The 14,240-nt window shown below is 38.4% G+C and overlaps 1 long non-coding RNA gene across 1 annotated transcript in view; it reads right to left on the reverse strand.

Annotated features, from left to right (window-relative positions):
• Window positions 1–792: 792 nt before the first annotated feature.
• LOC124556797 overlaps window positions 793–14,240 on the reverse strand; it is a 65,016-nt gene continuing 51,568 nt past the window's right edge. Inside the window, exon 5 of the long non-coding RNA XR_006968693.1 lies at window positions 793–1,271. This is a non-coding gene — a long non-coding RNA (uncharacterized LOC124556797). The remainder of the gene's footprint in view (window positions 1,272–14,240) is intronic.

Here is a 14,240-nt window from a genome sequence, read left to right on the forward strand (position 1 = left end):
AATTATGCAAATAAAATGTACAGTTTTGCTGAACAAAAATATACAGAACAACAGCACAAGATGTAAAAATTACCACATATATACAATTAAACTTAGCAACAAAGATACTGAAAAAGCTGGATGCATATTTCACAAAGGACTTCCATGCAGCATCAAGAACTTATGAACACTGTCTGCATTCAAACAAAAACTAAAATGTCACCTAGTCTCAGTCTATTGTTACAGCATAAGGTAGTTCTTAGAACCAAGTACCATATACAAAATCCTTAAATAAGAGATTCTGCCACAAATTCCATATAAAATCATGTAAAGATCTTGTGCTGGCAACTGTATGTATGCACAACTGTAGATTATATATTTTTTAACTGTGACCAAAACTATTGTTGTGTGTGTATTTGGTGTTTGCAAATATATATTTTCTAACTGTGTGTGAAACTGTGTGTGTGTGTGGGGGGGGGGGGGGGGGGGGGAGGTGCACATGCATATATATGGTGCTGATGACACCAGTATCACTACCGTCAAATGGGGAAACTTTGTGCAATATTTTTAATTTAAATGCGACATCAAAACATATGTAAATATTTTCCTCAAACTGAATGTGGTTTTTTTGGGCTAGCCATCTAGCTACTGAACGATATACCCAACTTTATTTAAAAGCATACACATCAAGGGAAATAATTTTTTTCTCACCTATCAAAATTAATCCATGGTTGGGGTAGTTTTGACTGTTGCCACAGGATTAATGAAAAGTGTAAATAGACCATCATCATCATCATCATATGTAAACACAAATTTGTATTTCAAAAAATATTTTAATCATCCACAATGAAGCTATAGCACAGTTATCATTTATGGTAAACATATTATACATACATGTTGATCTAAATTTGAACTTAATGCAATATGAGCTGGCAGTAACCTCCCTAAACAATTCAATTTAGAGAAAAGTCTTCAAGTCCTTTTTTTGAGATACATAAACCCCACTTCAAAACATCTGGTTTACTACGTAATAAAGCTATTTGCTTACATGATATTAAACTTTCATCCAACATTTCTGACCACACAAACTTATTTTTCTGTTTTCTTAGAAACCTAACAAGAAATTGAGCCATTTATCTCTTGAATCTCACGCACAAAGTACGTGTGTGCATTGTGTGTTGTTGGCACACAAATAATCACCAAGTCATTGATTTTTACACTTGGTTGAGCCATTCTTGAATTCCCCAGAATTTCAGCAGCATGTTCAGACAATTTTCCCACATCATCAGCAGCTGAAAAAAAAAATTAGTATATATTATACACTCATACATGAATTTAACTGTATTTAATTAATAAAAATCTGCAACATTGTCCTCACTGGACGAGGAATTTGGATCGTCTACAAGGTCCTTCATGCACAAACTCTTTCCTGCTGTGACATTTACTTTGGAATGGTCTCTGCGAGGTTGGGTGTTTCCCTCATGTCTCACGGATTTCAAAATATCTATCAATGCATTGGAAACCATAGGTTTAATTTCATCCAAGTCAGAGTTGTTTTGTACAGGTAGGCAGCTTAGTACCTGCTTTGGATTAAGAGGCCAGATAGAGATAGTACATTTTCTGAATCCTTAAAGAAGATTCTAGCTTACAGTTTCACATTCTTGTGAGCCTTTGATCTTATCATACAGGGTTGTTAATAATATCAGGAAACTATCTTTTGACAAAATTTGTGATCTCCTTTTTTAAGCATTTTTCCAGTCATCCAAACCGTGTCTCCAATATTTCTTTAACCCTCAGTCGGTGTCGTGAATGTTTTATGAAGTAAACTGTGTCATGGGGTATTTACATACCCCAGACTCATCGAATTTTCTAGACAGGCATCTAAACATAAATATAAAGTAATGAATACAGGCTGTTCCCATTGATATTTAGTCTTTATTGCCATCAAAACATCTTTGCAAAATCAAAACATAACAATGGCCTTTTTAAAAATTAATACCTCCTTAGCTCACCAGCTTCAAATTGCAAAGTATCTGTTAATTACTGAAAAAAATTTAAAACATGACTTTGGAAATTAAGAGCAGTTCAGTTATGTGCATTAGTGTTCAAAATATCAAACAAAACAAAGATTAATCAGGTAAGGTTTAATTTAATGTAATTCCACAAACCCTAAACTTGAGCAAATTTTCATTCATTCATACACTCGAAACAGATCAAGTGCCTACAGGATGCACAAATATGTCATTTGCAGTTTATACAGACCACTTCAGTCTTCTTATCCAATGATTGAGGACACAGGAAACACCTCTGCTGTTTCACTGGATCAACATTTTGCACTGAAGAAGGCAATGGCTTATTGAGAATATGTACAATAGAACCTCTGAGTTCTCCAGGTAGTCTTGAATTCAGTAACCTGTCATTTAGGTACATCTCACACAGTTGCTTTGAAAGGTCCTTTAGGAAATCAAATCTTGAGGGGGGTTTATTGTCCCTGAAGGCTGAATAAAGTACATGTGAATTTACACCAGCAATGTTAAGAATTCCAAAGAACATTGCCATTGGCCAATGACAGGTGCACCAGCTAGTTGAAAAGGTCATACATTTTTTATCTAATCTGTCAACACCTCCTTTTGCTTGATTATAAAAAAGTATTATTTAAGGTTTGCCTGTCTCATTGCCCATGCTTTTATAGTGATGCATAGATGAAATTAATACCATTGCTTTATTTTTCTTGGGCAGATATGAAACCAGGGTCTTGTCTTTAGTAAACCCATATTCGTTTCAATGACATTGTGCAGCGAAATATATCATGACCGGTACCATTGGTAGCAAAGAGAAATTCAAGATTCTCTTTATTGGATTTGAAAATTGCAGTATAGTATAGTAATCCAATAAAGGCCTTCATTTCTATCAGTGAAACATCTTTCAATTCTGTTCTGGTTTCATCCGCATATCTACTTCTACGAGATGCATTCAAGTTCTAAGGCCTCCGATCTTTTTTCTAATTAACTACTCGTCCGAAATCGATGAAACTGGCATTACTTCTCGATGTAATCGCCCTGCAGACGTACACATTTTTCAAAACGCTGATGCCATGATTCCATGGCAGCAGCGAAGGCTTCTTTAGGAGTCTGTTTTGACCACTGGAAAATCACTGAGGCAATAGCAGCATGGCTGGTGAATGTGCGGCCACGGAGAGTGTCTTTCATTGTTGGAAAAAGCCAAAAGTCACTAGGAGCCAGGTCAGGTGAGTAGGGAGCATGAGGAATCACTTCAAAGTTGTTATCACAAAGAAACTGTTGCGTAACGTTAGCTCGATGTGCGGGTGCGTTGTCTTGGTGAAACAGCACACACGCAGCCCTTCCCGGACGTTTTTGTTGCAGTGCAGGAAGGAATTTGTTCTTCAAAACATTTTCGTAGGATGCACCTGTGACTGTAGTGCCCTTTGGAACGCAATGGGTAAGGATTACGCCCTCGCTGTCCCAGAACATGGACACCATAATTTTTTCAGCACTGGCGGTTACCCGAAATTCTTTTGGTGACGGTGAATCTGTGTGCTTCCATTGAGCTGACTGGCGCTTTGTTTCTGGATTGAAAAATGGCATCCACGTCTCATCCATTGTCACAACCGATGAAAAGAAAGTCCCATTCATGCTGTCGTTGCGCATCAACATTGCTTGGCAACATGCCACACGGGCAGCCATGTGGTCATCTGTCAGCATTCGTGGCACCCACCTGGATGACACTTTTTGCATTTTCAGGTCATCATGCAGGATTGTGTGCACAGAACCCACAGAAATGCCAACTCTGGAGGCAATCTGTTCAACAGTCATTCGGCGATCCCCCAAAACAATTCTCTCCACTTTCTCGATCATGTCATCAGACCGGCTTGTGCATGCCCGAGGTTTTTTCGGTTTGTTGTCACATGATGTTCTGCCTTCATTAAACTGTCGCACCCACAAACGCACTTTTGACACATCCATAACTCCATCACCACATGTCTCCTTCAACTGTCGATGAATTTCAATTGGTTTCACACCATGCAAATTCAGAAAACGAATGATTGCACGCTGTTCAAGTAAGTAAAACGTCGCCATTTTAAGTATTTAAAACAGTTCTCATTCTCGCCGCTGGCGGTAAAATTCCATCTGCCATACGGTGCTGCCATCTCTGGAACGTATTGACAATGAACGCGGCCTCATTTTAAAACAATGCGCATGTTTCTATCTCTTTCCAGTCCGGAGAAAAAAAATCGGAGGCCTTAGAACTTGAATGCACCTCTTATATTATTTGATTTTCTCATTTGTGTGTGTGTGACAACTTCAGTTAGCATTTCCTCTGAAAAAAGGCATTCCCATACCTGTAGTGGTGTATAAGAATGGCCAAGACATTGCGCATTCCCTTCAGGAAGATGTACTATAATATTGTGAGAAGGCATTTGAACATTTCTCTTAGGTTCCACTGTTGACCACTTATAGCGGTTGCATCCATAGAAAGTGTTCTGTTTTGTTTCTTCTCTAACTCGTTCACACTCATCACTTTCTGATATATCCAGTTCTGATTCAATATCGTGTTCACCGTTGCATTCAGAATCACTTTTGTTGGCAGTTTCAGCATCACTTTATTCAATATCTTCCACCTCATGTAACCACTGAGTGATAACAGTCTGAAAATCAGGGATCAGAAACACCCACTCTGGCCTTGTTAGCCATGCTGAGTGATATTTCTGTATGAAATGCAAAATATACAGTGTTTAAAATTACCGAGTTCATAACATAATTTTCTATAGTTCTTGTGTTGTGGTCATGAAAATCTCTGTATAATGGTGCTATACAATTTACCATTAAAAGAAGTATTGTCTCATGTATGTACACACTTGGCACAGTTAATTCCTATTGCAATAGTTGTGCTGTACATCTGTTGGCTTCCTTTTAAAGTTTTAAAATTATCCAAATGTGTAGATTTGCTGCTTCCCCCATATTGCTATACAGTAAAATGTGTCTGGGTAGATAAGTTTGTAGTACATTTTTAACAAGTTTTCAGTGTCCATCATACAGCTCATTCTCTTCATTAAGAATATATTTTACTTATTTCTGATGCGATCTTACCAAAGTGATTTTCCACGTCATAAATTTATCTCTATTCCTAGAAAACTATTACAGTCCACTTCTTCTAAGTCTGCATCCTCAATGCTCAGAGGAAACTCCTCCGAGCTGTTAGTCCTGTGTCTTTCAAATTTTGTACACATTGTTTTATTCCTGTTGATCGATAAATTATTTTCTTTAAAATACCCTTCTGCCATATGCGTAGTCTCACTGGCTCTCTTTTCCAAATCCTTCACTGAGTCACTACATACTAGTAACGTTGGGTCATCAGAATACATAATTACTTTTTCATTTTCTGTGGTGGTCATGCGATTTATACACAGGGTGTCCATAAAGTTCTAGTTTCAGAACATGTTAGAAAGGGAATCACTGCTCAGAATAACATCAAATCTGAACAGTATATTATTGATGCAGTGGTTAACGTCATGGGGGAAAAAATAACAGAAGTTTTAACAATAGCTGGTGCTGTAAGTGTCTTAACATAAATAAGGTCAGCTAAAAATAACAGATAAATTGCGATACAATGGCTATGATTTAAACTGTAAATTACACCATCTTTATTTTTCAATATCCATGACTGCACAATTTTGACAGTCAACAGCTGTTACGTAGTTACATAAGCCCATCCACTATGGCAAAGTCGTACCCTATCGCATGGAAAAAATTGGTTTTTAACTGTCCTGACACCAAAAACTGCATAAAAATCAAAATGACATCAGTTTCTAATTTAACATGCTATCCACTGTTTTCTGCCATAAGTTGATATTAAGAAACAGCATCTTCCAGAGTGTCTTGGGGGTCACATTCAGAATGCGTTGCACAATGTGTGCCTTCAATTCAGCTACATTCATAACTGGAGCACTGGACACAACATCTTTCAGATGATCCCACAACCAGAGTCACATAGATTAAGGTCAGGTGACCTGGACAGCCAGGCTGTAAGGAAATGATGGCTCATAATTCCAGCATTTCTGAAATGCCTCTGCTGCAACCACTTCACTGGCTGTGCAAGGCATGATGTTCATGCAGAAATTTCTGTAGCCCATATTCTACAATTCTGTGTATTGACATGTCCTTGGAGATGGAAATGTGCTTCATCTATCCACAGAATATTCCAAGGCCATTTACTGCCCACTATCATGTGAGCAAGAAAATCCAGAATGAACATTTGTCTTGCTGGCACGTCAGCAAGAAGCAACTCCTCACAGGGGTGATTTCGTGTGAATAGCAATGCAGGATGTTTTGCAGGATTTTACGCGCCTTGCTCACAGGCATGTCCAATGTTCAGTCAATCCCCCCTGCACTATATGTTTGCACACCACCACTTGGGCCCTTCTACAGTGCTGAGGCCACATCTTCCAGATACATGGGATCAACTGCTTTCCTCCCTCTGTCGCATTGCACTACAAAAGAAGCTATTTTTTTATTTTTGTTATCATTTTCTCCAGACCCTTAGCAGACAGCATACCAGTGCCTTTTTTCATACCCTTGAGTGTATGGAACTTCTGCAGGGCTACTGGTGCACAGTCACTGTTCTTGTAAGAGGGCTTTAACAGCAGCATCCTTCATGGAGACAGTACTGTTGGACATCTTGGATGTAAACTGAGGAACAGACATGTGCCACCCCTCTGTTGGTGTGTATATTCTGATGCTTAAAGCACCATCTATTGGTTAAATTTTTGTCCCTCCCCCCTCCCCCCATGGCATTTCCCCCCCGTGTCAATAATATTCTGTTCAAGTTTTATGTCAGTTTAAGCAGCGGGTCTCTTCCTACAGTGCTTTGAAACTGGAATTTTAATCATGGACACCCCGTACAAGATAAAAAGCAGATGTCCCTGTACTGAACTCTGTGCTACCCCATATTGTAACTGCAGAAAATCGGAGTAGACATTTTTCTCTTTATTTCTGGATTTGTATTTTATTTCAACACACTGTTGCCTAATATAATTGCGTAGGCTTCCACAGCCAGAGTCAGTCGACATAAAAGTTTTCTGGGTTTGGTACCACGTCATAATGTAAAAACTACTGCTGCTATAGAAAAACCAACGATGGTTTTTTTATAGCTGCAGTAGTTTTTATATTATGACACAGTACCAGACTAGAAAACTTTTATGTCAACACTGTCGCCCGTTTTCAAGAAAGGTTTTTATTATGTCTGCAGCTTTTCCTCTTCTACCATAAAAGTCCAGTTGTTTAGAAGAATTTAAAGACAAACACAACAAAAAGCTTTCAAAGGGTCAAAGTACTCACTAAATACTTTTACTATCTACAGTGTGTGGTGCAAAGTACATACATGAGTAGTGTATGTAGTTGTTACAACTGTATCATGTCAGATTTGACCAGAGAAGTCTTTGAAATGTGCTATCGCAAAACCCATGTGCTATTTCCAGTTGACATCTCTGTCATAGCACATCATCTGCACAAAAAGTATATTTTCAGCACTTCACAAAATGCTTTCCCCACTACCTGCACTCCTGCCACTGAAGGTCCACTCCCCTCCTTCATACACCAGTAGGTGGGCTCATTTTATGTGTTTTTAGCATGCTGTGGTGGCTGTGCTGGCTATTGGGTGACTTTCCATGTCACCAACCAATAAGAATTCACTAGACAGAAATGGGTGACGTTTCCTCAATTACGACCGAGCATTCTCTTCGAGACTCTGCGTGTGAATTTAAAAGGTTGACAACTGATATTGTTGCTGAATACAGTAGATCAGAAATACATGCAAAAAGATGAGACTGAGTTATAAGTGGCACAAGAAAAGGTGGTGGCTGGACCCTTTCGTCATGTATTGGTTCGGTGAACAACACTTTCCATTACCGCTGCAATCTGGCAATAGTTTTACCATAATTTTGCTGTAAAGCCAAATGTTGCAAATTGTGTTAGCAACACCAATTGTGGATTATGTCAGCATTTCACCTCTTGTGTCTCCCCTCTCCAAAATGGGCTAAAATATTTCCTTAATTCTGCCACCACTCATAGAGAAAACTATCTGTATTTTGAGCCACATAACTTTTTCAGTCACATCAGATGTCAATAGGAAGGAAACGGGACAAAGTCAAGTGAGACATTGAGTAACAACTTAGAAGTGAGGTAAATCTTACTAGGAAGAAATGTAAAATTGGGGAACTTTTGGCATTAATCATGGATTTTTCACAGGAGGTACAAACTTATGGTGCTGAATCACGAGAAACGTAAAATCGAAGAATGTAAAATCAAAGTTTCACTGTATTGCAGTTGTTGTGGATCTGTCACTTTTTCTCCTTTCCTTGTCAATATTATACTTGGATCTTTTAAACAAGTGATTCTTTTCTGTTCTCATTTATATAATTACAGGCCATTTTAGAGATCTGCCAGGAAAGCTTGAAAAGTCACATTTTAGAGGTATTAGACGTTTGTATTTAAAGTTTTTGGCGGCTAGCCTTTGCTTCTCTTACCATCCTAGTGTGTGCTTTCTTCTTTCACCTGTAAGCCTCATGGCTGTCGTGTCCTTTATCTTTCTGGTAATTTTCACTTAACTCAGTCAGTTCATCCCTTGCTTTTTTAATTTCTATGGTGTACCATTTTCTGTTTGGTTTACCCATAATAGTTCTGTATTTTTTAGGACAAGATATTTCTGTGTAGTGTCTAAATACACCACAGAAAGATTCCCAGCTCCTTTCTACATTGGCCTCTATGTACACATCATCCCATTTTCTGCTTTTGGTAAAATTTCTAGTCCACTACATTCAGCCACTATGTAGTCCTCACAGTTCAGTTGTTTGTCCAAAATGGTCTGCAACAATAGAATTCAAAACCTGAACTTTTTGCCTGTGTGTAGGTATATTTGATGAACATGGTCTATTAAAGTGCTTGATGTTTCTGTATATCTTGTTGGATTTTTTACACAAAACTGGAGATTTTATGTCATAACTTCTTGCATAGCCACTGATTTTCAGCATACGGTATTTATATTTAAGTCATCTACTATCATTATAAAAATGTATTTTTTCATGATTTTATGAAGTAGCACATTAACTTGCAATAAAAAGTTTTAATGCTTGAGCTAGGTGAACAATATATTCCTATTAAAAGCCATTTTTCCTCCATGAACTTTTTTGTACTGCTGCAGCTTCAAATCAAAAATCTGTGCAATTTGAAATCTTTTGTGGATTGCAGTCCTCTACTTTGCTGTCTACATATATTGCTACTCCTCACTTTTATGCTCAGTTTTGGAATAATATGCTACATTTTTGTATCCCATTACATTGAAAACCTTTAATTCACTCTGCTTTAAACCATGCTCTGTCAATATGAAAATAATGCTTACTTAAGCAGCTAATAAGACTTCTAATATTCTGATTTGTTAGAGGCACACTGGACTTTTGATGCAGCATTTTTAAACTGATTTTTTAAAATCTATTGCTCTCCATGCTATATCACATTTTCCCTACCTCTGGGTACCAAAATGTTTGGTCCATTTGCGTGGACTTTTTGTTCCTGGTACTTATTCCCATGGATCCATGAGCTGCTCCAGCAGCTGTCACAAGATCTACAGTTGATGTTTTCACTGCTGTTGCTGTTGATGCTGGAAATACTACTGATCCTGTGGTTGATAGCTAATCTTTGCAGACAATGTTCCCTCTTCTTTTGCAGATGATGCCCTCTGTGATGGTAAGATCACAAGTTCAATAGATGAGGTAATTTTAGATAAATCTTGTATATCCACTTGTTGGGCTGCTGGTGAACAAGTTTCTCTTTCACATTATCAGCATAAGAATGTGTTTTAGTCTGTTGTTCTTATTCCATATTCAAAAAAATTTGAGGATTGTTTCTCTTATTTAAATTACTGATGTGTTCTCTTATTTTCTGGCACAAAAATCTTTTACCTGTGTTGTTTAAGTGCATGCCATGTTCCATGGTTCTTTCATAGGCATGCAATTGATGAAAAGATGCATTCGAAAACACTTAAGACATTTTATTTAGTTTCCCATTCGTGTTTCTGATTTCTTTGTTAAGACACAAAGTAGGAATTAAATCATAGGTTGTGCGTATACTGGAGAAGATGACATTTACATTGGTAGCCTGTTGAGGGCTTTCACTATTGCTCTGGCAGCCTGCTTTGCACTGTTATGATACATATCATTAGATTCTCCTATTAAGATAATGCCGTCATTTTCCATTAGCAACTAGGATAGTTTTTTTGCAGTCTTTTATTACCTCATACATGGGGGCACCTGGTTTTATGAAGGGTGTTACAATGAACTTCATTTCACATAGTTTCTGCAAAAGGGAAACCAACAACAACATGGTTTCCCATAGCTTCTACAAAAGGTAAACCAACAGCAACACGGTGCACCAAAGCTGTCTCCTCTCCATTTCAAAATACAGTGGGCTTGTCAAACTGTTTTTCATGTCCCAGTTGTGAAGCCTATTAATTAATGTTCCTCTGGCTATATAATACTTTTTTAGAAGCTGCAGTTATCATTATGGTAGCATTTTTAATTTAATGCTAATTGGATATTTTCTGGAGTAGCATTGTTATAGCTTCTTGTTGAAGATAATCTTTTATGATTTCTTGGCATATTCTCTTCACATTCCTACTCCCTGAGAGCACAAAATACAGTATTTCACATAACTAAACCTACCTGTTGTGGTATAAGCCTTCAGTAGCTGCACAGTTTCACTGGATTGCCACCTAAAATGCTGATGTAGGATCTGTTATTAAAATGAGTAGCTAGAAGCCTCCTTTTAAGTTCAAAATCGGAAGTTCATCAATCTTTCATTGCATCCTTAAGATCATACTGGTGATGACCACATCTGTTATGGTCTCTAATAATGTTTACGCATAGGTAGTTAGTACAGACATATGAGGAGCTTAATAGTTCTTATTTTGTCAAAAAGCAAAATTGCACACAGTACAGATGATGTGATCACTCACTGCTTCACATGCAGATAAGTAGAAAAGTCACAGAACTGTTACCATAGTTGCAAATATTATTCGACTTAATGGTAACACATACATTTTGATGTATGCTATTCACAACTATAAAATATGTTCTCTTAGGCTGAATTAAACAAACGGAAAGACAACACAAACAGTTCCCAAGGCTGGGCTAAAATGCAGACTAGCTAGCCTGAAGCTATGCTGGACAAAGACTAAAAGCCGAATGCCCAAAATGACAGCAGGATGAGCAGGAGAGCAGACTGAGTAGAATTAATAGACTGAATGAAATAGCATGGGTGTTTGCCTTAAAAAAACTTGCTCCAGGATATTGTTCAGCTTCTTTAATTTATGATAGATTATAAATTATATACTTGAGAACATTTGTCTTTTATTGACTATTGACTTTGTCATTATATTTCATTTTGATATTATTTTTCATGATCAGCATCTAAGTACTAATTTGTGCTTACACTGTTGAGAATCCCAGGTTTATGACCATGGGATTCATCATGTATACTGAAATTTAGATACTGAAAATTTACGAATTTTTATTACAGACTCTTATTCATTAATATTGGTGTCAACTGATTCAGAAAGATCAGGCCGTCAGAAGCATATCAGCAGATACCTGAAATTTTGGCTATAATTGGCACTGAAAATTTGGACATGGAGAAATCTTCAGTTAACAAGATCTTTTTAACTGGTTACATTTGGGCTAATGTAAATACAGTTTTACCTATTAGCTCATAAGATTTTCCCTATGGCTAGACATAAGAATTTTTATAAATGCAATAATTTTGATGGCCATCATTTCTGATGAAACTAATTGGCTCACTGCAACCAGAACAAAAAACTAAACAATCAAAATAATAAAGTTTAGTGCAGTGAATTTGTTTCAATACTTTTGACAGTTTGCATAATGTATGCTTCATTTAGGAACTTTAACATCCGAATTTTTAAAAGTGAGTTAGCACAAATGTTATATAGACCTTGATACCTGAAATAAGACTGCACAAAGAGTAGAATGGTGGTAGACAATTCGCTTTGTCACAGGTGCTATAAAATACAAGAAATGCCAATGAAATGGTTCTTTTTGTGTAGAGAGGATACTTTGACTACTAGTCAAAGTGTTGCCACAAACCTAATGAACATGCAGTCCTCAAGAAAATGTACGTTTTTACATTTTACATGTCAGTTATTATACTAGGAGCAATCAAAAAGTTTCCATTTGAAGGCCATACAGTCCAGAATCGATATGCCAACCAGGCAAAATTGCCATGACCCTCAAAGCAATCACCCCACCAATGAACCAGTTTGAAGATACATGTTTGGTAAAATACCATATCCTGCTGCCTGAAGTAGTTCATAACTGCCTGCTGCACATCGTCATGTGACAGAAATAGTCAAAACTTCAAGGTCGTTTTTCAGGGACCAAAGCCCTGATAATAACATGGGGAGAGATGGGGACTATAGGGTGGCTGCTTGACTGTTGCCCACTTGCAATGGATGAGGCTGACCTTCCAGTCTGACCAGTGTCTTGCGTCAAATTGCAGCCAGCACGTAATTTTGTGCACCATTCCACAATGAAGGTTTTTGATAGACATGCTGCCCCCATACAAATTATTCATTCTCTGATGGATGTCTACCAGCATTTCTCCTTCAGCAGCCAAGAAAAGAATAACACTATGTTGGTCCTGTTTGGATGCATTTTGTAATAATGTCTCCATAGTTCATGTTTCCCCATTTACTGCATGCAAGTCAGAAAGACATGAATGCCACACTGATTCCTTCCTACATGTCAGTGCATATATACCCACACTGGAGTTGCCCTACATTGCATATACACAGCAGCAATGCCCTCAAAAAGAAACTTGCTGATCAACTCTTATATAAAAATTATTATTAGTTATATTACTACAACAGCAACCCAGGGTAAGCAGGACCACTGTGGTGTAGAGGTGGTGGAATGATGAGTTGTGGAGGTGATGGTGCCAGCCAAGGATGGCTAGGAAAACTCTGCTGCGAGATAAAATAGATTTTATTCATTTTGGGTTACAATTCTGGTATGTTGTGACATCCCTGGATTCTCCCTCTGGAGACATGTGGTCCACCGGGATGCTGATGACATCAGAAGCCTGCAGCAGTGGGTGGCCATCTGACATCCACATCCTGCTTTGCTGACACTGTTTACCTCACTCAGCAATGCACACCTGAGCCAATTGTATGTGACCCTGAGTGCACAGTGCCAGTGCCAGTGCCACATACGTCCACTAAATTCCCAAAGGCAGTCACAGCTGCTGGGTTACAAGCTCACTATGGTCAGAAGGTATGGCGGCAATACTCTTTTAACTGCAAACTGCTGCCCCCCAAGGCAGAATTTTGGTGCTGCTGTGGCACATGGGGGATGGCTCCCAACTATGCAATGTAAGGCTGTAGGATGGACTTCAAATCATACGCTGAACTGGTGCAGCTGGCTGCTGAGACCACCTTCAGCTGCTCGCTGGCCCATAGTGTATTGGAAACTGACATGGACCTGATGTCTTGGACAATATTGCAGTGCCTGTGTTATTCTGATTACAACGCATAGTTCCTTTGGACATGCATGGATGTCCAAAGGAACAGGCACTGTGGTGACCACAGCTGTTATGAAACATATCAAATGAATTTGCAATTGCAAATAAGGACTTCCATCGGCTGTAGAATGGAATGAGGACAATGAAAATTTGTTCCAGACCAGGATTTGAACCTGGATTTCCCACTTATCATGAGCAGTCACCTTACCATTTGGCTATCCGTCCACGACTCATGGCCAGACCCAAACTTCCACATGTTGTCAACCATGCGTCTACAATCTGTACTCGTACATCCATTATGTATATTCCCATGCAGGTCAAACATTGTACTTGAAAGTTGCTTGTCCAGGACTGGCAGATAAAGACAATATTGCAGTTCCTGTGTTATTCTGATTACAGTGCAAAGTTCCTTTGGACATGCAAAGGAACTTGGGCCAACAGGCACTGCAATATCGTCTTTATCTGCCCATAGTGGGCACGTGACTTTCAAGTACAACGTCTGACCTGTACAGGAATATATATGATGGATGTACAGGTACAGGTCGAAGACACGTGGTTGATGAATCTGGGTTTGAGTCCTGGTCCGGCACAAATTTTCATTGTCATAATTCCAGTCTACAGCTGATGGCAGTCCTTATTCACAATTGCGAATTCATC

This window comes from Schistocerca americana, chromosome X, assembly GCF_021461395.2.
Source record: "Schistocerca americana isolate TAMUIC-IGC-003095 chromosome X, iqSchAmer2.1, whole genome shotgun sequence".
Lineage (NCBI taxonomy): Eukaryota > Metazoa > Arthropoda > Insecta > Orthoptera > Acrididae > Schistocerca > Schistocerca americana.